At 44.4% G+C, this 23787-nt stretch overlaps 1 protein-coding gene across 1 annotated transcript in view; it reads left to right on the top strand.

Annotated features, from left to right (window-relative positions):
* The window catches only part of LOC126184270 (tachykinin-like peptides receptor 99D), a 742646-nt gene that overhangs the window by 560772 nt on the left and 158087 nt on the right, over positions 1 to 23787 (top strand). The window lies entirely within an intron of this gene.

Genomic DNA, 23787 nt, shown 5'->3' with positions numbered 1-23787 from the left:
AAATGCCTGGCAGAGGGTTCATATAACCACCTTCATAATTCTGTATTATTCCAATCTCGTATAGCGCGCTGAAAGAATGAACACCTGTATCTTTCCGTACGAGCTCTGATTTCCCTTATTTTATCATGGTCATCGTTCGTCCCTATGTAGGTCGGTGTCAACAAAACATTTTCGCATTCGGAGGAGAAAGTTTGTGTTGGGCATTTCGTGAGAAGATTCCGTCGCAACGAAAACGTCTTTCTTTTAATGATGTCCAGCCAAAATCCTGTATCATTTCTGTGACGCTCTCTCCCATATTTCGCGATAATACAATACGTGCTGCCTTTCTTTGAACTTTGACGATGTACTCCGTCAGTTCTATCTGGTAAGGATCCCACACCGCGCAGCAGTGTTCTAAAAGAGGACGGACAAGCGTAGTGTAGGCAGTCTCCTTAGTAGGTCAGTTACATTTTCTAGCAAGGGAACCTCCCCATCGCACCCCCCTCAGTTTCCGTTATACGAGTAAGTTGGCACAGTGAATAGGCCTTGAAAAACTGAACACAGATCAATCGAGAAAACAGGAAGAAGTTGTGTGGAACTATGAAAAAAAATAAGCAAAATATACAAACTGAGTTGCCCATGTGCAAGATAGGCAATATCAAGGATAAACTGAGCTCAGCAGCGCCGTGGTCCCGTGGTTAGCGTGAACAGCTGCGGAACGAGAGGTGCTTGGTTCAAGAGTTCCCTCGAGTGAAATGTTTATTTTCTTTATTTTCGCAAAGTTATGATCTGTCCGTTCGTTCATTGACGTCTCTGTTCACTGTAATAAGTTTAGTGTCTGTGTTTTGAGACGGCACCGCAAAACCGTGCGATTAGTAGACGAAAGGACGTGCCTCTCCAATGGGAACCCAAAACATTTGATCGCAATGACATAGGTCAACCGATTCCTCCACAGGAAAACACGTCTGATATATTCTATACGACACTGGTGACGGCATGTGCGTCACATGACAGGAATATGTTGTCGACCTACCTAACTTGTACACTTGGCGAATGTGTAATAAGAATCTTCTACCTTGCCCGATTTAGGTTTTCTTGTGGATGTGATAATCACTCCCAAGGAAGTGATGAAAACATAAGAGTTTGTCACATAAACTGAAAATTAAAAATTAAACTTTTCACTCGAGGGAAGACTTGAACTAATATATATATATCGCAATCCATAGAGGGCACTGTCGACAAGCTGGTTGTAGAAAAGAACTGGCCCTGTAGGGTCAGGCCGGACACAAGGAGCACAACGTCACAAACAATGTACGCTGATCAGCCAGAACATTATGACCACCTACCTAACAGTCGGTATGACCATATTTGGTACGGATAACAGCGGCGACGAGTCGTTGTGTGGAATAAAATGTGGCCTTGGTAGGTCGCTGGCGGGAGTTGGCACCGTCTCTGCATAGACAGGTCACCTAATTCCCCTAAATTCCGAAAAGGGGGTGGGGCGATTAGCCCATCAATTAGCTACGGTGTTCCTCGAACCACTACACTCCAGACCTGGCCTTGTGATACGGCTCATCATCTTGATGAAAAATAGCAGAAAAATCGGCAAACAAGATTGTCACGAAGAGGTGTACGTGGTCTGCAACCATACGATACTTCTTGGCGGTAATAGTTTCTTGAATGAGATCCACTGGAGCCATGGATGCCCACATGAATGTTCCGCAGAGCATAATGGAGCCGCCGACAGTTTGTCTCCGTCCCGCACTGCAGGTGTCAAGAAGCTGTTCCTCTGGAAGACGATGGATTCGCATCCTCCCATCGGCGTGATTTAGAAGGTATCGGGATTCATGAGGCCATGCAACGCTCTGCCACTATGAAAACAACCGGTTCCAATCGTCACGTGCCCATTTCAGTCGTAGTAGCTGATGTCATGGTGTTAACATTAGCACATGCATGTGTCATCGGGTGATGTAGCCCATTCTTAGGAGTGTTTTGTGCACTGTGTGTTGAGACACACTTGTACTCCGTCCAGCACTAACGCCTGATGGTAGTACTGCGACAGTTCCCCACTTGTCCTGTTTTCCCAGTCCACCCAGCCTTCGACGTCCGACACCTGTAATAAGGGGTGGCCACACAACCCCACGACGTCTGAACGTGGTTACACCTTGGTTTTGCCACGTGTTGAGGACACCCACCACACTCTTCGAATACCCGACAGGTCATACAGTGTCCGAATTGATTGTGCTGAGACTCCGAACCATAACAATCTGCCCTAGGTCAAACTCGAATAGATGGTCCGCCTTCCATCATTCCTTATCTACATCCACATCTACATCATACTCCGCAAGCCACCTAATGGTGTGTGGCAGAGGGTACTTTCGGTACCACTATCTGATCCCTCCAACCCTGTTCCACTCGTGTGAAGAATGATTGTCGGTAATCCCCTGTATTGGCTCTAATTTCTCAGATTTTCACCTCTTGGCCAATTCGCGAGATGTGTGTGGGGGGAAGTAATATGTTGTCTGACTCCTCCTGATAAGTGCTGTCCCGAAATTTCAGCAGTATATCTCTCCGTGATGCACAACGCCTCTCTTGAAAAGCTTGCTAGTGGAATTTGTTTAGCATCTAAGTAACGCTCTCTCGGCAGCTAAACGATCCTGTGACGATACTCGCAGCTCTTCGTTGGATCTACTCTATCTCCTCTATCAGTCCTACCTGACAGGAATCCCAGGTGTCAAGCGCAAACGAATTACACTCTATTTTGTGAATTGGGTGGGATGACTGTATTTTCGGTCAAATATCCTAAATGTGAATTTTGTTGCACAATTTTATGAGCGTGCTGTGTCGTGAGCACACCAGGGCAGACAGACCGATGAGATTCTTTTGCTGCACGCGTAACACTCACTAATGCATGAAGCCTCCTTAACCGACAACCAGACCACTGTATAGTGAGGGAGTAATTGTTTATTTAAATAATAACGTATAATTTTAAAACATGTTTAACAGAGGATGGAGACAAGTAGTTGCATGTTTAACAGGCAAAGCCATCGATGATTTAGCTAAGGAGAATAGTAAACCCCCGCAATCCTGTGCAAAGATCCACACACACACACACACACACACACACACACACACACAGAACGCGCGCGCGCGCGCTTAGGAAGTTGCCTTCTGCGAAGGTGCTGCCAATAGCCATATTTTGCAGTAAAGTTCGAAATCGAGAGCGTTTACTGGCGACCAACGACACTGTGTATATATCTGTACTAATTGCAAGCCACTTACATTGAGGATCACTTAACGAGTAAGTTAACTGAATAACAATTATGCTTCGTTTTTAACGGTGTTCTCTAGTTTGTCTACTGAGGTAATAACACGTGGTTAATATGTTATGTTAACGGAAAAACGTCATTTCTCAACCTTTAATTCAGTTCTCGGTCAATGTTTGGTGCTGTGATTGTAATAGATGTTTCCCAAGTGCCATGGGGATCAACTCCTGCATCCAAATACTAACTCCAAAACATACTCTTACATGGATTCTGTTGTAAACTCATACATAAATGATTTACGTTATTTCTTCACGTCCTACTTACTCTCATCGCTCTTCCCCGCGGGGCGGAATGGTGGTGTGGGGAGGCATGGGCGACAAGGACGGCGGCCACGTACCACAGGTGCATTCGGCCGTCGGTGTTGTTGTTTCTGATGAAGCCAGGGCGGATCATTTTCCAGCTAACCTTTAGCGTATGTTACATTACCGTGGTTCGCAAAAGCGATGCTTCATCGTGAGTAAAGAACACACGTCTGACGTAGTGACATATGATAAGGGTGGAATATATGCTGATGAAGGGTGTTAATGATTCCACCTGGCTGATCCCGCGTTCCGTGACGTCAAGACTCGTAGCACCGTGCTGATTCATAAGCGGTGTCGACAGAAACAACTGCCACACGCAATGAACAAGATCGTCACCCCTATATCACCATGCCGTTTCAAATGCATTTCTTTCATATCCACCGTATAAAAATAGCATGTATTATTCCTTTTCCTCGAGGGGGGCTGGGGTGTGGGGTGGGGTTGATGATTGGTGACTGAGAGGGGTGTGGGAGAAACACCTTTTCTTTTGCAGCAATCATGCGATACTGAGGGCTGTAATAAAACTGTGAGGCAATCAAAGTCTAATATAATGCCTCTGAATTTTTTCGGTGGTGAGACACCTACCTCAAGACTGTTTTTGTCTAGAGGGATATCGCCTTCGGAGGGTTATGAGGCACTTATGACCTCACACAGATAGCTCCTGGGAGCGACTGCTTACTGTAAAGAAAAAAATTATACTTCCCAGAGAGATTGGGACATTTTTTGTTAGGCATCTTCTACGCACTCTCTTAATTTCACAGAGGACCACAGCCTTATCTCGCTCGCAAAACCAGCCTTACTCAGCGAGCGGTCGGCCATAGGGCGTGGCGGATCCATCATAGTAATCTCCCTGTTCACAAAGAGGGCGGATTCTATCTTTCAAATGCAACTCTGAACCCACCTCCCGTACGCAGCCACTGTCCGCTGCTGCCGACGTCCACCCCCGCTGCTGCCACCGCCACCTCTGGTGAGATGGTGGAGATGGGGGGTAGTTAGAATTTGGATGCAGGAGTACATCCTCATGACCCTGAAGAGACATCTACTAGAATCACAGCGCCTATACGTTGCAAGCAAAGCAGTGTGGCACTCAGTACCTCCCCATAGGCATGAATATAAAAATGCCAACAAACCAAGACTGGGATTTGCCTTCGAATCTACAATTCGTACAAAATATGGGATGTGATCGACAGTCTGACACATTAACAAGGTATGTCTCATGGATATTGGCTACAGTTATCGCGAGAGAACTGGTTCCATTGAAGACTGTTTTACTGATTGTCCAGGGTTTGGATACGTTTATTGCCAAACAAATATTACACACGAATTCATCGTAAACATTGTTCGAAATTTAGGTCACTTTAGAGTGTGGTCGGACTTGCGTTCTCGTAATACTCGCATGTTGATTGAACCTACTGCCACAGTCTACATTACGCTACTGGTTCTTTTATTTCCAAGGTATTCTACGTATAAAGGTGTGTGCTACAGCAACAATAAGAGATTCATTGTCACGAAGTTCAATCAGCAGTCTTGTAAATCTGAATTACTGGATTTGATCGTTAGTCTGAGATCTATACCCTCTGAGGTCGGTATGTATGGAACATAATTATCCTGCACTCTATCTTGCACATATGGTCCCTAAGCAAAATACACCACTGCAGAGCCCTATAAAAGGCAAATATCACATACGGGGGATACGGGGGATTACAGATATTTTTTCCAAACGAGGCGTCTCATTAGCACCACCTTAGAAGCGTATCATTCATACCATTCATACCATGTTCCACTGCATCAAGAATTTCTAGGCACCGATTTCCATAATCGGGTAGAGTCTTGTGAATTGGCACGTCAACAGGTGCAACGACCCCCATGCTCACAGAGCGAGGTGGCACAGTAGTTAGCACAATGGATTAGCATTCGGGAGGACGACGGTTCAAACCATCGTCCGGCCGTCTTGAGTTTTCCATGATTTCCCTAAATCACTTCAAGCTATCCCGGGATGGTTCCATCGAAAGGGCACGGCCGACTGCCTCCCCATCCTTCCCTAACCCTATGGGACCAATGACCTTGCTGTTTGGTACCGTTCCTCGAATCAACATATCTCACGTTCTTTGCCGAGGTAATATTTTCACAAACCATGGTAGCGTTAACCGGCGTAACACACATTACTGGAGTGTAGACAATCCCCTCTGGTTACAGCAAGTAGACCATCAACATCCTTAGTAAGATAACGTATGGTGTGGCGTCGTTTGGAACAAAGTAGTTGGTCCGTATTGTGTCGACGGTGCTTTGAATGGACGCAAATATCAAATTTTCTTAGAACAAGAACTACCGGTATTACGGGATGACGGTGCCCTACACGTTCGACGACGTATGTGGTTTCGCCATGACGATTGCCAAGCGCATTACACAACTAAGGCACGGGCGGTATTAGACCGTGCTTCCACTTATCGGTGGATCGGCAGAGGAAGCCCTGTTAACTTTCCCGCTAGGTCGCCGCATTTGACGCCACCAGATATCTTTCTGTGGACATATTTAAAAATAAATACTACTAGCAAGTGATAACAGGCCGTGAAGACATGGTCGACCGTATCAGTCACGCCTGTGATGGCACTCCCACAGATATGCTTCTGTCCGCGTACGGTCATTTTAAAAGCGAATCACTAAGCGTACTGATGTTGGTGATAATATGTTGTTACTGTATGGTTAAATGATGATGGCTACCTCTTGGATAAAATATTCCTGAGGTTAAATAGTCTGTATTCCGATCTCCGGGCGAGGACTACTCAGGACGACATCGTTATCAGGAGGGCGGCCGTTGTGGCCGAGCGGTTCTAGGCGCTTCAGTCCGGAACCGCGCTGCTGCTACGGTCGCAGGTTCGAATCCTGCCTCGAGCATGGATGTGTGTGATGTCGTTAGGTAAGTTAGGTTTAAGTAGTTCTAAGTTCTAGGGGACTGATGACCTTAGATGTTAAGTCCCATAGTGCTCAGAGCCAGCCATCGTTATCAGGAGAAAGAAAACTGGCGTTCGACGAATCGGGGAGTGGAACGTCAGATCCATTAGTTGGGCAGGTAGGTCAGAAAATTTAAAAAGGGAAATGGGTAGGTTGAAGTAAGATATAGTGGGAATTAGTGAAGTTCAGTGGCAGGAGGAACAAGACTTCTGCTCAGATGAATACAGGGCTATAAATACCAAATCAAATAGGGATGATGCAGGAGTAGTTTCAATAATGATTTAAGAAGTAGGAGCGCGGGTGAGCTCCTACAAACAGCATAGTGAACGCATTAATGTAGCAAAGATACACACAAAGCCCAAACATACCACAGCAGTACAATTTTATATGCCAACTATCCCGCAGATGGAGAAGAGATTGAAGAAATGTATGATGGGATACAAAGATAATCAGGGGGGGGTGGGCGAAAATTTAATAGTCGTCGGGGACTGTAATTCAGACGGACCTTGGTGACCCAGCATCCTTAAAGCGCTACTACAATTTGAATGTCCTAGGAACTTATATAAGCAAGCAATAAATTATTTCATTGATAGAACGTCAGTTTTGGGGTTTAACAGCATCAAAATACAAAAATTGGTGACAAAAGGTGGCCCACGTTTTTCAAATGGTTCAAATGACTTTGAGCACTATGGGACTTTAACTTCTGAGGTCATCAGTCCCCTAGAACCTATAACGACTTAAACCTAACTAACCTAAGGACATCACACACATCCGTGCTCGAAGCAGGATTCGAACCTGCGACCGTAGCACTCGCGCGGTTTCGGACTGAAGCGCCTAGAACCGCTCGGCCACACAGGCCGGCCTGTTCGATAGTAGGAAAAGGAAGAGAAGGAAAAGTACTAGGTGAATATAGACTGAGGGTAAGGAATGAAAGAAGAAGAGCATAACTTAGTCATAGCTAACACTTGGCTTAAGAGTCACGAAAGAAGCCTGTATACGTGGAGGAGGCATGGAGATACTGGAAGGTCTCAGATACATTATATAATGATAAGACAGAGATTTAGGAACCAGGTTTTAAATTGTAAGACATTTGCAGGGTCAGATGTGGACTCTGACCACAATCTGTTGGTTATGAGCTAAGGATTAAACCTAAAGAAAGTGAAAGAAGGTGGGAATTTAAAGAGATTGGACCTGGATAAATTGAAAGAGCCATATGTTGTAGAGTTACAGAGAGAGCATTAGGGGACGTTTGACAGGAACATGAAAAAGAAACACAGTAAAAGTAGAGTGAGTAGCTTTGAGAGACGAGATAGTGAAGGCAGCAGAGGACCAAGTGGGTAAAAAGGGGAGGGCTAGTGGAAGTCCTTGGGTAAGAGAGGAGATATTTAAATTAATTGATGGAAGGAGCAAATATAAAAATGCAGTGAATGAAGCAGGCAAAAAGAACTAAAAGCGTCTCAAAAATGAGACCGACAGGAAGTGCAAAATATCTAAGCCGGGATGGCTAGAGGACAAATTTAAAGACGTAGAGGCATATGTCACTAGAATTATGATAGATCCTGCCTACAGGAAAGTTAAAGAGACCTTTGGAGAAAAGAGAAACACTTGTACGAACATCATGTGCTCAGATGGAAAACCAGTTCTAATCAAAGAAGGGATAGCAGAAAGGTACAAGGAGTATGTAGAGTGTCTATACAAGGGGAAAGTACTTGTGGGAAATACTATGGAAATGGAAGAGGACGTAGATGAAGATGAAATGGAAGATATGATACTGCATGAAGAGTTTGACAGACCACTCAAAGACCTACGTCGAAACAAGGCCCCGGGAGCAGGCAAATTCCGAGCTACTGCTAGCCTTCGGAGAGCCAGTCATGACAAAACTCTTCCATCTGTTAAGCAGGATGTGTCAGCAGGCAAAATATCCTCAGACTTCAAGAACAATATATAATATCAAAGGGAAAGCAGTGTTGACAGGTGTTAAAATTGCCGAACTATTAGCTTAATAAGTCACTGCGGCAAAATACAGACACGAATTCTTTACAGACGAATGGAAAAACTGGTAGAAGCCGGCCTTAGAGAAGATCAGCTCTGATTCCGCAGAAATGTTGGAACACGTGAGGCAATACTAACCCTACGACTTATCTTAGAAAACAGATAAGGAAACGCAAACCTACGTTTCTAGCATTTGTAGTCTAATAGAAAGTTTTTGACAATGTTGACTGGAATACTCTCTTTCAAATTCTGAAGGTGGCAGGTGTTAAATACAGGGAGCGAAAGGCTATTTTCAATTTGTACAGAAACCAGACGGCAGTTATAAGAGTCGAGGGGCATGAAAGGGAATCAGTGGTTGGGAAGGGGGTAAGGCAGGGATGTAGCACATCCCTGATGTTATTCAATCTGTTCAAGAAGCAGTAAAGGAAATGAAAGAAAAGTTTGAAGTAGGAATTATAATCCATGGAAAATAAATAAAAACTTTGAGGTTTGCTGATGACATTGAATTCTGTCAGAGGCAGAGAAATTTGTTAACATCGAGTATAGGTTTAAGTGTCAGGAAGTCTTTTCTAAATGTATTTGTGTGGAGTGTAGCCATGTATGGATGTGGAACATGGTCAACAAATAGTTTAGACAAGAAGAGAATAGAAGCTTTCGAAATGTGGTGCTACAGAAGAATGCTGAAGATCAGATGGGTAGATCACGTACCTAATGAGGTGGTACTGAATATAATTGGGCAATAGAGGAATTTATGGCACAACTTGACTAGAAGAAGGGATCGGTTGGTAGGAAATATTCTGAGGCATCAAGGGATCACCTTTTTAGTATTGGAGGGCAGCGTGGAGGGTAAAAATCGAAGCAGGAGAACAAGAGATGAATATACTAAGCAGATTCAGAAGGATGTAGGGTGCAGTAGTTACTCGGAGATGAAGAGGTTTGCACAGGATATAGTAGCATGGAGAGCTGCATCAAACCAGTCTATGGACTGAAAACTGCAACAACAACAACCCATTTCTATTCCTCCGTTTACAGCGCGATCTATGGCGAAGCGAATAAAATGCTGCAGACAAAATGTACGTAGAAGGCGAAGGTTCCGAGTTCGAGTCTCAGTCTGGCACGCAGTTTTAATCTAACAGGAAATTTCATATCAGCACACACTCCACTGCAGAGTGAAAAATCTCATTCTGTAAACATCCCCCAGCTGTGGCTAAGCCATGTCTCCGCAGTATCCTTTGTTCCAGGAGTGCTAGTTCTGTAAGGTTCCCAGGAGAGCTTCTGTGACGTTTTGAAGGTAAGAGACGAGGTACTGAAAGAAGTAAAGCTGTGAGGATGGGGCGTGAGTCGTGATTGGGAAGCTCAGATGGTAGAGCACTTGCCCACGAAAGGCAAAGACCTTGAGTTGGAATATAGGTCCGGCACACAGTTTTAATCTGCCAGGAAAGTAACAAATTCGAATTATAACTTTTTTGATCCGATGTGTATTTTTCGGAATGTTTCAGTGCCTTCAGTTAAAATGAACACCCTGTTTACAAAAGCAGGGAGAGGTGAATTTGTGGTAAAACCTTAACGGGCAACATTTTTCTCATTATTATAGTTATTACTGTATCGAGTACATGTAGGTTGTGTTTTTCGCTACTAAATAATATATGTTTTCTTGGTATCGAGTACATGTAGGTTGTGTTTTTCGCTACTAAATAATATATGTTTTCTTGATAAGACTGTATGTGTACATTTAAGAGCTCGTAGAACTAATCCATAATAGATAATGTTTTTCATCTGTATACAGGGTGTTACAAAAAGGTACGGCCAAACTTTCACGAAACATTCCTCACACACAAATAAAGAAAACATGTTATGTGGACATGTGTTCCGAAACGCTTAATTTCCATGTTAGAGCTCATTTTAGTTTCGTCAGTATGTACTGTACTTCCTCGATTCACCGCCAGTTGGCCCAATAGAAGGAAGGTAATGTTGACTTCGGTGCTCATGTTGACATGCGACTCATTGCTCTACAGTACTAGCATCAAGCACATCAGTACGTAGCATCAACAGGTTAGTGTTCATCACGAACGTGGTTTTGCAGTCAGTTCAATGTTTACAAATGCGGAGTTGGCAGATGCCCATTTGATGTATGGATTAGCACGGGGCAATAGCCGTGGCGCGGTACGTTTGTATCGAGACATATTTCCAGAACGAAGGTGTCCCGACAGGAAGACGTTCGAAGCAACTGATCGGCGTCTTAGGGAGCACGGAACATTCCAGCCTATGACTCGCGACTGGGGAAGACCTAGAACGACGGGGACACCTGCAATGGACGAGGCAATTCTTCGTACAGTTGACGATAACCCCAATGTCAGCGTCATGGAAGTTGCTGCTGTACAAGATAACGTTGACTACGACACTGTATGGAGAGTGCTACGGGACTACCAGTTGTTTCCGTACCATGTACAGCGTGTGCAGGCACTATCAGCAGCTGATTGGCCTCCACGGGTACACTTCTGCGAATGGTTCATCCAACAATGTGTCAATCCTCATTTCAGTGCAAATGTTCTCTTTACGGATGAGGCTTCATTCCAACGTGATCAGATCGTAAATCTTCACAATCAACATATGTGGGCTGACGAGAATCCGCACGCAATTGTGCAATCACGTCATCAACACAGATTTTCTGTGAACGTTTGGGCAGGCATTGTTGATGATGTCTTGATTGGGCCCCATGTTCTTCCAAATACGCTCAATGGAGCACGTTATCATGATTTCATACGGGATACTCTACCTGTGCTGCTAGAACATGTGCCTTTACAAGTACGACACAACATGTGTTTCATGCACGATGGAGCTCCTGCACATTTCATTCGAAGTGTTCGTACGCTTCTCAAAAACAGATTCGGTGACCGATGGATTGGTAGAGGCGGACCAATTCCATGGCCTCCACGCTCTCCTGACCTCGACCCTCTTGACTTTCATTAATGGGGGCATTTGAAAGCTCTTGTCTACGCAACCCCGGTACCAAATGTAGAGACTCTTCGTGCTCGTATTGTGGACGGCTGTGATACAATACGCCATTCTCCAGGGCTGCATCAGCGCATCTACATCTACATTTACATTTATACTCCGCAAGCCACCCAACGGTGTGTGGCGGTGGGCACTTTACGTGCCACTGTCATTACCTCCCTTTCCTGTTCCAGTCGCGTATGGTTCGCGGGAATAACGACTGTCTGAAAGCCTCCGTGCGCACTCTAATCTCTCTAATTTTACATTCGTGATCTCCTCGGGAGATATAAGTAGGGGGAAGCAATATATTCGATACCCAACCAGAAACGCACCCTCTCGAAACCTGGCGAGCAAGCTACACCGCGATGCAGAGCGCCTCTCTTGCAGAGTCTGCCACTTGAGTTTGTTAAACATCTCCGTAACGCTATCACGGTTACCAAATAACCCTGTGACGAAACGCGCCGCTCTTCTTTGGATCTTCTCTATCTCCTCCGTCAACCCGATCTGGTACGGATCCCACACTGATGAGCGATACTCAAGTATAGGTCGAACGAGTGTTTTGTAAGCCACCTCCTTTGTTGATGGACTACATTTTCTAAGGACTCTCCCAATGAATCTCAACCTGGTACCCGCCTTACCAACAATTAATTTTATATGATCATTCCACTTCAAATCGTTCCGCACGCATACTCCCAGATATTTTACAGAAGTAACTGCTACCAGTGTTTGTTCCGCTATCATATAATCATACAATAAAGGATCCTTCTTTCTATGTATTCGCAATACATTACATTTGTCTATGTTAAGGGTCAGTTGCCACTCCCTGCACCAAGTGCCTATCCGCTGCAGATCTTCCTGCATTTCGCTACAATTTTCTAATGCTGCAACTTCTCTGTATACTACAGAATCATACGCGAAAAGCCGCATGGAACTTCCGACACTATCTACTAGGTCATTTATATATATTGTGAAAAGCAATGGTCCCATAACACTCCCCTGTGGCACGCCAGAAGTGACTTTAACGTCTGTAGACGTCTCTCCGTTGATAACAACATGCTGTGTTCTGTTTGCTAAAAAATCTTCAATCCAGCCACACAGCTGGTCTGATATTCCGTAGGCTCTTACTTTGTTTATCAGGCGACAGTGCGGAACTGAATCGAACGCCTTCCGGAAGTCAAGAAAAATAGCATCTACCTGGGAGCCTGTATATAATATTTTCTGGGTCTCATGAACAAATAAAGCGAGTTGGGTCTCACCCGATCGCTGTTTCCGGAATCCATGTTGATTCCTACATAGTAGATTCTGAGTTTCCTAAAACGACATGATACTCGAGCAAAAAACATGTTCTAAAATTCTACAACAGATCGACGTCAGAGATATAGGTCTATAGTTTTGCGCATCTGCTCGACGACCCTTCTTGAAGACTGGGACTACCTGTGCTCTTCTCCAATCATTTGGAACCTTCCGTTCCTCTAGAGACTTGCGGTACACGGCTGTTAGAAGGGGGGCAAGTTTTTTCGCGTACTCTGTGTAGAATCGAATTGGTATCCCGTCAGGTCCTGTGGACTTTCCTCTGTTGAGTGATTCCAGTTGCTTTTCTATTCCTTGGACACTTATTTCGATGTCAGCCATTTTTTCGTTTGTGCGAGGATTTAGAGAAGGAACTGCAGTGCGGTCTTCCTCTGTGAAACAGCTTTGGAAAAAGCATCAGGGATTCCATGCGACGGAGGGTTGATGCATGTATCCTCGCTAACGGAGGACATTTTGAACATTTCCTGTAACAAAGTGTTACTGTGTGTTTCCATTCCATGATTAATGTGATTTGAAGAGAAGTAATAAAATGAGCTCTAACATTGAAAGTAAGCGTTTCCTGACACATGTCCACATAACATATTTTCTTTCTTTGTGTGTGAGGAATGTTTCCTCAAAGTTTGGCCGTACCTTTTTGTAACACCCTGTATATCAGGTCTGTTGTAAAAAGATAACAGGATGAATCACAGCCCACCTCTACACTATTTGCATTGAAATCACCATAGAATTCCTACGGATACCAGTCCGGACAGGTGTAAGCTATAATTATTTTACCGCCTGCATGGCACGTTTCGAGATATTATTCCTATTTTCAAGTGCGTTGTCGCGGTGAACATGCATGAGTACAGATCTCTGATTGCGGAAATGTTGCATATAGATTAGACAATAATGTAATATAGCTGTTACTTTATTATGCATACGAACAGCCTAAACTGATTTCTGGGGTTGGGAGTAACGGTCTACATATAAAAGTCAGCACTGATAGCGTCTTACGCATGAAGCGTTGATCAAGGTTGGAGTGCTCTTTATAAACAGATTTTTTATGTGGTATTTAATGTACAAAATGATCTCGATTCCAGCATTATTTCGGCCAGTGCCAGAACGTATACGCACTTACAGTAAATGTTGCTGTCTTATACTCCCCACGTGCATCGAGACTTTCCCATACTCTGTGTTTAAAGTAATATGTTAGTCTTGCCTGTAAATCTGCGATGGCTTCCTATTCTTTTCTTCACCAGTGGCAGTTTTTTCCTCCTCCTCCTTTGTGGCATCTGTTTTCGCCATATGCTCCAGTTTTCGTTTTCCTAGTTTCTTTGTTTTTGTTGTGACCGGTTCTGTTTCCTGTCTCGTATGCATTAACAGCCCTTAAAGGCGTAATGTACTTAATGGAGTATGTTACATCTGCTCTTGACAACGGATGTTAAGACTTGTGGAGTGATATAATTTGTGGGGATCAATCCCAGTTCGAAAATATCCATAGCCGATTCTACTTTGGTAACCAATGTAATGGATTGTGAGAAATATGTTTTCTGATGTTTTAATATAGGGCATGTATGTAATATTTATGTTTTCTTCGGAATAGGTGTTAACAATCTCCACGTAGGTACCGGGTAGATAATTAAAACGGCATACTGAGAGAACGTACTTCGTTATCTCTTCTCGGTCTTCAGAGAGTGTGGAAAGTTTATCTGTACACTAGTAAGTTTTAGGGCATTCTTATTGCTTCTGCGGAATGTTATTAATCACCACACAGCAGCTGTTCTACAAGGCATTCGTTAGCGACAGCACATGGATGTGATTGGCAAAGAGCACATTGAAAATAGTGTTTGTTGGTGCTTGATACACTTAAACAGTCTTGCGCGTGATCCATTCTGTAACTACATAATATAGCCTCCGGCCTCGTAACTCCACGTTCTTTAGTTAGGGAAGACGTAAATCTTTCTCGTAGGCGTGTGTCAGGACTCTTTATAAAACCTATAATGTAGTTACCAGTGAGTTTGTTCATCCCAGTCTTGTGATCTGACATATAAATTTGTTACATATCTTTACACTTGGAGGTTAACCGCCTTAGAAAATAGCCAGTCCCAAGTGTCTTGTAGTCGTCGACAGTCACATTGCTGCTGTTTCATCGGCACTCTCCTTCCATGCAAAAGCTGTGATTGATATTAGGTAGTGACAGGACTGCATTTTATTTAAAATATCCCAACAAAATCTCGCTTTATTTCCATGTACAAATGGTAACAGTCATTTAAATATACACTCCTGGAAATTGAAATAAGAACACCGTGAATTCATTGTCACAGGAAGGGGAAACTTTATTGACACATTCCTGGGGTCAGATACATCACATGATCACACTGACAGAACCACAGGCACATAGACACAGGCAACAGAGCATGCACAATGTCGGCACTAGTACAGTGTATATCCACCTTTCGCAGCAATGCAGGCTGCTATTCTCCCATGGAGACGATCGTAGAGATGCTGGATGTAGTCCTGTGGAACGGCTTGCCATGCCATTTCCACCTGGCGCCTCAGTTGGACCAGCGTTCGTGCTGGACGTGCAGACCGCGTGAGACGACGCTTCATCCAGTCCCAAACATGCTCAATGGGGGACAGACCCGGAGATCTTGCTAGCCAGGGTAGTTGACTTACACCTTCTAGAGCACGTTGGGTGGCACGGGATACATGCGGACGTGCATTGTCCTGTTGGAACAGCAAGTTCCCTTGCCGGTCTAGGAATGGTAGGACGATGGGTTCGATGACGGTTTGGATGTACCGTGCACTATTCAGTGTCCCCTCGACGATCACCAGCGGTGTACGGCCAGTGTAGGAGATCGCTCCCCACACCATGATGCCGGGTGTTGGCCCTGTGTGCCTCGGTCGTATGCAGTCCTGATTGTGGCGCTCACCTGCACGGCGCCAAACACGCATACGACCATCATTGGCACCAAGGCAGAAGCGACTCTCATCGCTGAAGACGACACGTCTCCATTCGTCCCTCCATTCACGCCTGTCGCGACACCACTGGAGGCGGGCTGCACGATGTTGGGGCGTGAGCGGAAGACGGCCTAACGGTGTGCGGGACCGTAGCCCAGCTTCATGGAGACGGTTGCGAATGGTCCTCGCCGATACCCCAGGAGCAACAGTGTCCCTAATTTGCTGGGAAGTGGCGGTGCGGTCCCCTACGGCACTGCGTAGGATCCTACGGTCTTGGCGTGCATCCGTGCGTCGCTGCGGTCCGGTCCTAGGTCGACGGGCACGTGCACCTTCCGCCGACCACTGGCGACAACATCGATGTACTGTGGAGACCTCACGCCCCACGTGTTGAGCAATTCGGCGGTACGTCCACCCGGCCTCCCGCATGTCCACTATACGCCCTCGCTCAAAGTCCGTCAACTGCACATACGGTTCACGTCCACGCTGTCGCGGCATGCTACCAGTGTTAAAGACTGCGATGGAGCTCCGTATGCCACGGCAAACTGGCTGACACTGACGGCGGCGGTGCACAAATGCTGCGCAGCTAGCGCCATTCGACGGCCAACACCGCGGTTCCTGGTGTGTCCGCTGTGCCGTGCGTGTGATCATTGCTTGTACAGCCCTCTCGCAGTGTCCGGAGCAAGTATGGTGGGTCTGACACACCGGTGTCAATGTGTTCTTTTTTCCATTTCCAGGAGTGTAGATACTGCTGTACGGTGCACAACTCTTCAATTAAAATATCGATTTTAACGTCGTGTAATTACATTTTACATAAGGCATAGCCACAGTATTTTCTTATATATTTGCTCATAATGGCTTCCAGCGCTTTCTTGTTGATTTTATCCAGTATTCATCCTGCTCTCACAATGTTGTTCCCGTGTAAGTGAAACGCTACCTTCGTCCTGACACCATGTCTGGCAGTGACTATCTTTGGGAATCTACTACGCAAATAATAGTTAAATGGGTGACAAATCTTCTTCTTTTAACATTAGAGATCGTTCTTACTCTAATAGCTCCTGACAGTACACGTGATCTCAGATTGTAGTTATCATAATCTTATCTCTAATGTGATCTCTAATGGGTTTCTTCTCCTTGCTGATGAGCGTAATTTATACTACCAATGTCAGTAGCAATATTGTCCTGCAATAACCAAAAACAAAAGCGTATTCCGATTGATGTCAATAGTCATGCAACTCTCTATCTCAGCGTTTGAGTGTATGTGTTGTCCTCATCATTTCATCATCATTCAGGAAAGTGGCGAAATTGGACTGAGCAAAGATTGGGTAATTGTACGGGCGCTGATAACCACGCAGTTGAGCGCCCCACAAACCAAACATCATCATCATCATCATCAGCGTTTTAGGCTCTACATCACACGTCCGAGTTCGAAGGGCAAACTACCTGACGGAGAAGAAATGCTTTCATATTTCTCTAGGTACATGTGTTTTAGCGCTGTGAGACGCACACACGTAATATCCTCGATTAGAAGTTTTAGAACTTTTCTTGTCTTTATCCCTCCAATATGAGAACGAGCTCGTAGTGTTCTTATATGTTGATCTGCGGTATTTCTGCTTGGCGTTTCCCTCCAAATCAGGACCATTAATGAATATGCAGTGATACTTTTTTTTCTGGATGTGGTTTCTATTTTCAAGTACGGGAAGACTGTGCTAGCTGTTGTAATATGTTACTACCATTTCATTTTGTGTGAATAATAGAGTCTTTCTGTAAGAAGAAGTCAGTAGCGTTTAATACGGTTTGCATTTGCCTCGTTGCTAGCTGCAACTACTTGGCGTTGATCCGCCTGCCTCTACCTGCTTATAGCACCACTGCCAGGGCACGGAGAGCTCATAGTCCAAGGCCGGAAGTCACAGAATTAGCGGTCTCCGCTCCGCTCATTTGTCGACAAGGTCGGCTGTGGATACCAGATGGGGGAGGGAATGCGACGCATCTAATTTTGTTAAATAAAGTGCTTTTCACATTCTTTACTATGGCCATCGGTGGCGAGAGAGTGGGGCGTCGGTGGTTCATAGATCACGACTGCTTCTTTTTCTTTTTCGTATGACTGACGTATGATCCAGAGAGAACGTGAAAAGTGTATATGTGGTGTATTATTGATATTGTTCCTGATACTGTGCTTCTTGTTTCTGGTCCGAGCCTCCAGCACTAGTTTCTCTCTACAGCCGATTTTCCGACGGCATCGTATATGGACTGCGGCACGTACATTTTCTTTTTAAATAAAGTGCGTTTCCTATCATGTGCTATGGTGGTAAGATATAGCGGTGTTCCTGCTGCTACAGCGGAAAGCGTAGGCATAATCCAATGCGTTGGTGGGAAGAGCAGAGGTCGCAGTCTTGTGTTGCATTGCTTGCATTGTTTGTCGCGCTATGCTGCCTCTTGTTAATCGCTGTATTTTTTGTTAAAATAACGCTTGCATATAAATCACATCATGATATCGACACGACACTATGCAAAATGCTGAGTACTGAAATATGGTGCGTATTGTTTTAGTGCAGTGCTACATGGAATCTTTCGTTACAAATCGGTAACACTCTAAGGAACTTTATTTCATGTTACGCAACCTACAACTCTAGGGGTGACTTTGTAAGACATGAAGAGTGTACATTTTTTATACTTTATCTTTGTTTAGAAATGAGTAGTCTTTATACAGTTTTGCTAGCAGTTCATTGCTACTGCTGTCGCAGTATTGTCGAATAGACAGACAAAATTGCGATGGAGAAAACCTAATAATAATAATGATGCTGCACTCCTATTACGTTATCACATCTGTAATTTGTTTTTACATACATAACTGTGTATTGGCACTACTGATCACAACAGGTAGACTCATGTTAATTTTTTCAACGCCACTGTAAGCTGTTGCGAAGGTTAACGGCAGGCAAAGCAAATCGTTACTAGCTCGGCTGTATTATCGATGCTCCATGATTTAAAAACGTACTGCTGCTGCTCCTGCAGCTGCTGGAGACCATAGTGCTGTAAAAAACAAATATAAACAATTATATTAGAAACACCGTCAATGTGAAACAATTGTATACACTTACAATGCCAACAGTGTCACAAATATATTTGACAGATACTTAATGGCTGCCTGTTGCTACTCAGAATGCCGTTTTTTTAACACTGCGAATTTATTTGGCTACTGCTTCTGCTGATGCTGCCGGACGACTGACGTTGGTGTCGCTCATCCAGTCGTTTGTATGAAATGACGCTCTATGTGGAGACTCCAGGAACAGAAACCCATGGCCATAAGTTGCTGATACTCCAATGCTACTGGAATCCCCAAAACACTATGCATGAGTAGGGGTGGGGATCGGGGGGAGTGAGAAGGGAGAAGTCAGTGAACCTGATTATATAACAGTCCAATTAGAAACAAATTAAATAACCCTAGCAACACCAAGGCATTTTCCATAACTCGCATTACCAGAGGAATGGAGGAGAAGGTACTCTATGTCCAGCCGAAAAATACAAACTAACAAATTTCGTTAATTAAAGCTGAATGACATTAAGAAAATGGTTGCTAAAGAGGTACTGATACTTAAATAGCGTCCAGATCCTTAAAAATAACTTTTAGCACACTTTTAACGATATCAAAACATTTTCAATAACGTTTACTACCACCAAAAAAATTTAAAACATGCTCTTGTTCATTATTGTTGACTTTTAATCTGAAGATACTTTTTAAGGAGATATTTATGGGGAAAGTGACATCTATTATTGACACTTTAATTTTTGGGTTAGTTTTAAGTGAAAAATTTATAATATATGTTATGAATCCGACAGGAGAACTCATTAAAGACAATAAATATTTTTTTCAAAATTTAAATCATAAATTAAGTAACTAGTTAGCAACAGTTTCAAAAGGTACCCCCTCCCCTCCACACCTTAATGCGAGGGTAAAGTGGTTACGTTACAAGGGATCAGGGGCGAAGACCGTAAACTAGATAAGAATGCATCAGCTTCCCCCTCCCCCTCCCGTCTCCACCCTTGTCACACCACCTTTGTTAGTACATAGAATTAATGTATATTGTTTTTAGATGTGTGATCAAAGGCCTTTGGCCGCTAGTGTCAGTACCGAGAATTGTCACCACTAATAACATAGCTATATTTAACACAGCAGTGTAATAGTGGTTGTAACGAAAGGCCATCATCCGATTCGACACTGACCGTGAAATGTTTGTCTAATTACTTACAGACTTACGACCAATAACCATATTATAGATCCGAAAATTATTTATAGAGTGAGCCTTAAGCCAGTATTCAATATCATAATCCTTCCAGTCGAAGGGACACTATCGCCAAAGCACCAAGAAATACATATGAAGAACCTTCAACCTCTAGGAAACACAATCATCAAAAAAAGTTTTACATCACCCCGGTTCCCAGAACTCCTGAAGATAGACGTTGACTGTGGATATTGTATCACAGACACAGTCCCTTTGACTATTCAGAGAGCCACCGTTGTGGCCGAGCGGTTCTAGGCGCTTCAGTCCGGAACCTCGCTGCAACGGTCGCGGGTTCGAATCCTGCCTCGGGCATGGACCGCGTCCGCACCGTTACTTGGTGCCAGGAAGAGCTCTCAAAAAGGGGAGGGTCCAGGTGTCTCGGAGTGAATCAAACCGATGATGTTCGGACATGGAGGAGGTACAGAGAGACAGGAACTGTAAATGACATGCCTCGCTTATGCCGCCCAATCGCTACTATTGCAATGGATGACCGCTACCCACGGATTACGGCTCGGAGGGACACTGACAGCAACACCGCCATGTTGAATAATGCTTTTCGTGCAGCCACAGGACGTCGTGTTGAGACTCAAACGGTGTACAATAGGGTGCATGATGAGCAACTTCACTCCCGACGTCCATGGCGAGGTTCATCTTTGCAACCACGACACCATGCAGCGTGGTACAAATGGGCCCAACAACATTCCGAATGGACCGCTCAGAATTGGCATCACGCTCTCTTCACCGATGAGTGTCACATATGCATTCAGCCAGACAATCATCGGAGACGTGTTTGGAGGCAACCCAGTCAAGCTGAAGCCTTAGACACACGGTCCAGCTAGTCCAACAAGGTGATGGTTCCCAGCTGTTTTGGGGTGGCATTATTTGGGGCCGATGTACGCCGCTGGTGGTTACGGAATGCGCCGTAACGGCTGTACGACACGTTAATGCCATCCTCCGACCAATAGTGCAACCATATCGGCAGCATACTGGCGAGGCATTCGTCTTCGTGGACGACAATTCGCACCCCATCGTGGACATCTTCTGAATGACTTCCTTCAGGATGACGACATCGCTTGACGTGAGAGGCCAGCATGTTCTCCAGACATGAACCATATGGAACATGCCTTGGATAGATTGAAAAGGGCTGTTTATGGAGGACGTGACCCACCAACCACTCTTAGGTATCTGCACCGAATCGCCGTTGAGGAGTGGGACAATCTGGACCAACAGTGCCTTGATGAACTTGTGGATAGTATGCCACGACGAATACAGACATGCATCAATGCAAGATGACGTGCTACTGGGTATCGGAGGTACCGATGTGTTCAGCAATCTGGACCATCACCTCTGCAGGTCTCGTTGTATGTTGGTACAAGATGCAATTTGTCGTTTTCATGAGCAATGAAAAGGGCGTAAATGATGTTTATGTTGATCTCTATTCCAGTTTTCTGTACAGGATCCAGAACTTTCGGAACCGAGGTGATGTAAAACCTTATTGATGTGTGTAATCAAAACTGTGGAAACAAATTAGATAATAACCACTACTCATATATGGCCAAGAAAAGATATTATTGAAAACAATGCCACAACAAAAGTTTTTGAACGATATTATGCAGGTAAGTTACTTTCATTCGTTAATTTGGCTCGGACGTTTCTTTACCTTATGCTCGATATCTACACAAAAACGAGGAAACAGATGGTTTTCTTGTTCACCTGTTTGTATTATTGTTTCTGAAGAGTGGGGTTCAAATTCCAATGAAGCTTCTCTGATTTTTTCAGATTTACTTGTAACACCTCAGGTGATAACCAGAAAGCTTTTAAAAAACAAGGCCTCGGCATATTTTATGCCACATGCATGTCCAATATGATTATGTAGATTGTCTATAATGTCTGCTGCGTTAAGATGTATTATGACTTCAAACTTCCTTGATTAACACAATGGCCTAAGTGCTATATTTCTGCCCAGCTAAAAACAAAATATTTCCTTCTTTGTGAAGAGAGCGCCCCTTCGAGACATTGCGTGTAATGGCTCGGCATTTTACATAACAGGGATTCTGGCAAATACATAAACAAGTCATCGTGTTCCAGGAGCATGCAGTATAGGGAACATGCGAGAGATATGTGTGCATTTCATTGTGATCATATTGTAGGTGACCGTGTGCTGTGCTCTTCACGAATGAAGTCATCTTGGCTGTAGAGTAGATAAGTCAATTTTTCATATAGCCACCACATACACAACCAACTCCGATGAGTAAAATAGTGTTTATGACATAGGTCGCCGTCGACTATCGTAGACTGTAAGCTGAATGACGGACGCTAATAATCTCAGAGCAGCCATAGTAGCCATACCTACAAGAACCACAAAGTCGCAGTCGAGTACAGAAGACACACCATCCTCGGGCTTATCTCTGATTAGTGCAACTCACAGCACACAGACGTAAGAAACATCATCATTGAAATCTGTAAGTATACTGAAAGGCCATCTGGGTTGGCAAGTTTTGGTGTGGATGATGTGTACACGGGTTGAAATGTTTACTCTGGTTCACCAGCCGTCGTCCTTCATTGCGAATGATTTTGGATACCATTGTCTTAGTTTGTTTTCGTGCTGTAAAACGTGTGTGAGCTGCATCTTCATCACGACAACGCGTATTCCCAAATCTCTGGAATTATGCCATCAGAATGGCGGTGTTTCTATAGAGCACCAAGTGTGGTTGTCCTTTGCCTTATCGGGAACATCTCTGACGGATTTGAGCAAAGCTTACGTGCCTTGGACTGAGGCCAGAATAACACTCGTGACTTACGAGCACCTATTGAGTGCTGGTACATTTTAATGGCACCCCACCTGCATCTATAGCCTAGACAAAGGCCCGGTACATGCTATAAAGTAGATATCAGTAATTCGGTTGCTCACGAGTGTATGGCAGCGTCGTTTATTACTCAGTTACTGCCTTATACGCGAGAGCGCACTGAAAAGCAAGATCTCTGAATTTTGATTTGGAAACACTAAAGATTTTTACATAAAACATATATCATCAACATTATACGTCTTTATTCCTCATGTCAACATATTTATGTCTCAACATAGTCACCATGGCGACGAACACATATCTCGCTACGAGAGATGGTTCAAATGGCTCTGAGCACTATGAGACTCAACATCTTAGGTCATAAGTCCCCTAGAACTTAGAACTACTTAAACCTAACTAACCTAAGGACATCACACACACCCATGCCCGAGGCAGGAGTCGAACCTGCGACCGTAGCAGTCCCGCGGTTCCGGACTGCAGCGCCAGAACCGCTAGACCACCGCAGCCGGCTCGCTAAGAGAGACCAGTTGTGGAAACCGTCGGTGTAGAATGTTGACTTCTTGACGGAGTTACAACCATACCTCTGCTTTCACGGCTTCAGCACTATCAAAGAAAGTCTCCGAACGCATGCTTACGTTTTCGAAATAGATGAAAATCGAATGGAGCGAAGTTGGGACTGTTGGAGGATGATCAATGGCGGTGAAGTCCCGGGGTTACAATGTTGCACATGTCGCAGCACTCGTGCGTGGTCTGGCATTGTCATAATGAAGAAGGAATTCGAAATTAGATTACAACACCCTATTTTTTGCGCATCGACATAGTTCCGTTACACACCACCATGTTACACCCTACAATCAGGAGCCCTGTAGCGGCAGAGGGCTATAAATACATACGTAGACATGAA

The sequence above is a fragment of the Schistocerca cancellata genome, chromosome 4, assembly GCF_023864275.1.
Source record: "Schistocerca cancellata isolate TAMUIC-IGC-003103 chromosome 4, iqSchCanc2.1, whole genome shotgun sequence".
Classification (NCBI taxonomy): Eukaryota; Metazoa; Arthropoda; class Insecta; order Orthoptera; family Acrididae; genus Schistocerca; species Schistocerca cancellata.
The sequence above is the reverse complement of the archived record's forward strand: the minus strand, read 5'-3'. Positions and strand labels throughout refer to the sequence as shown.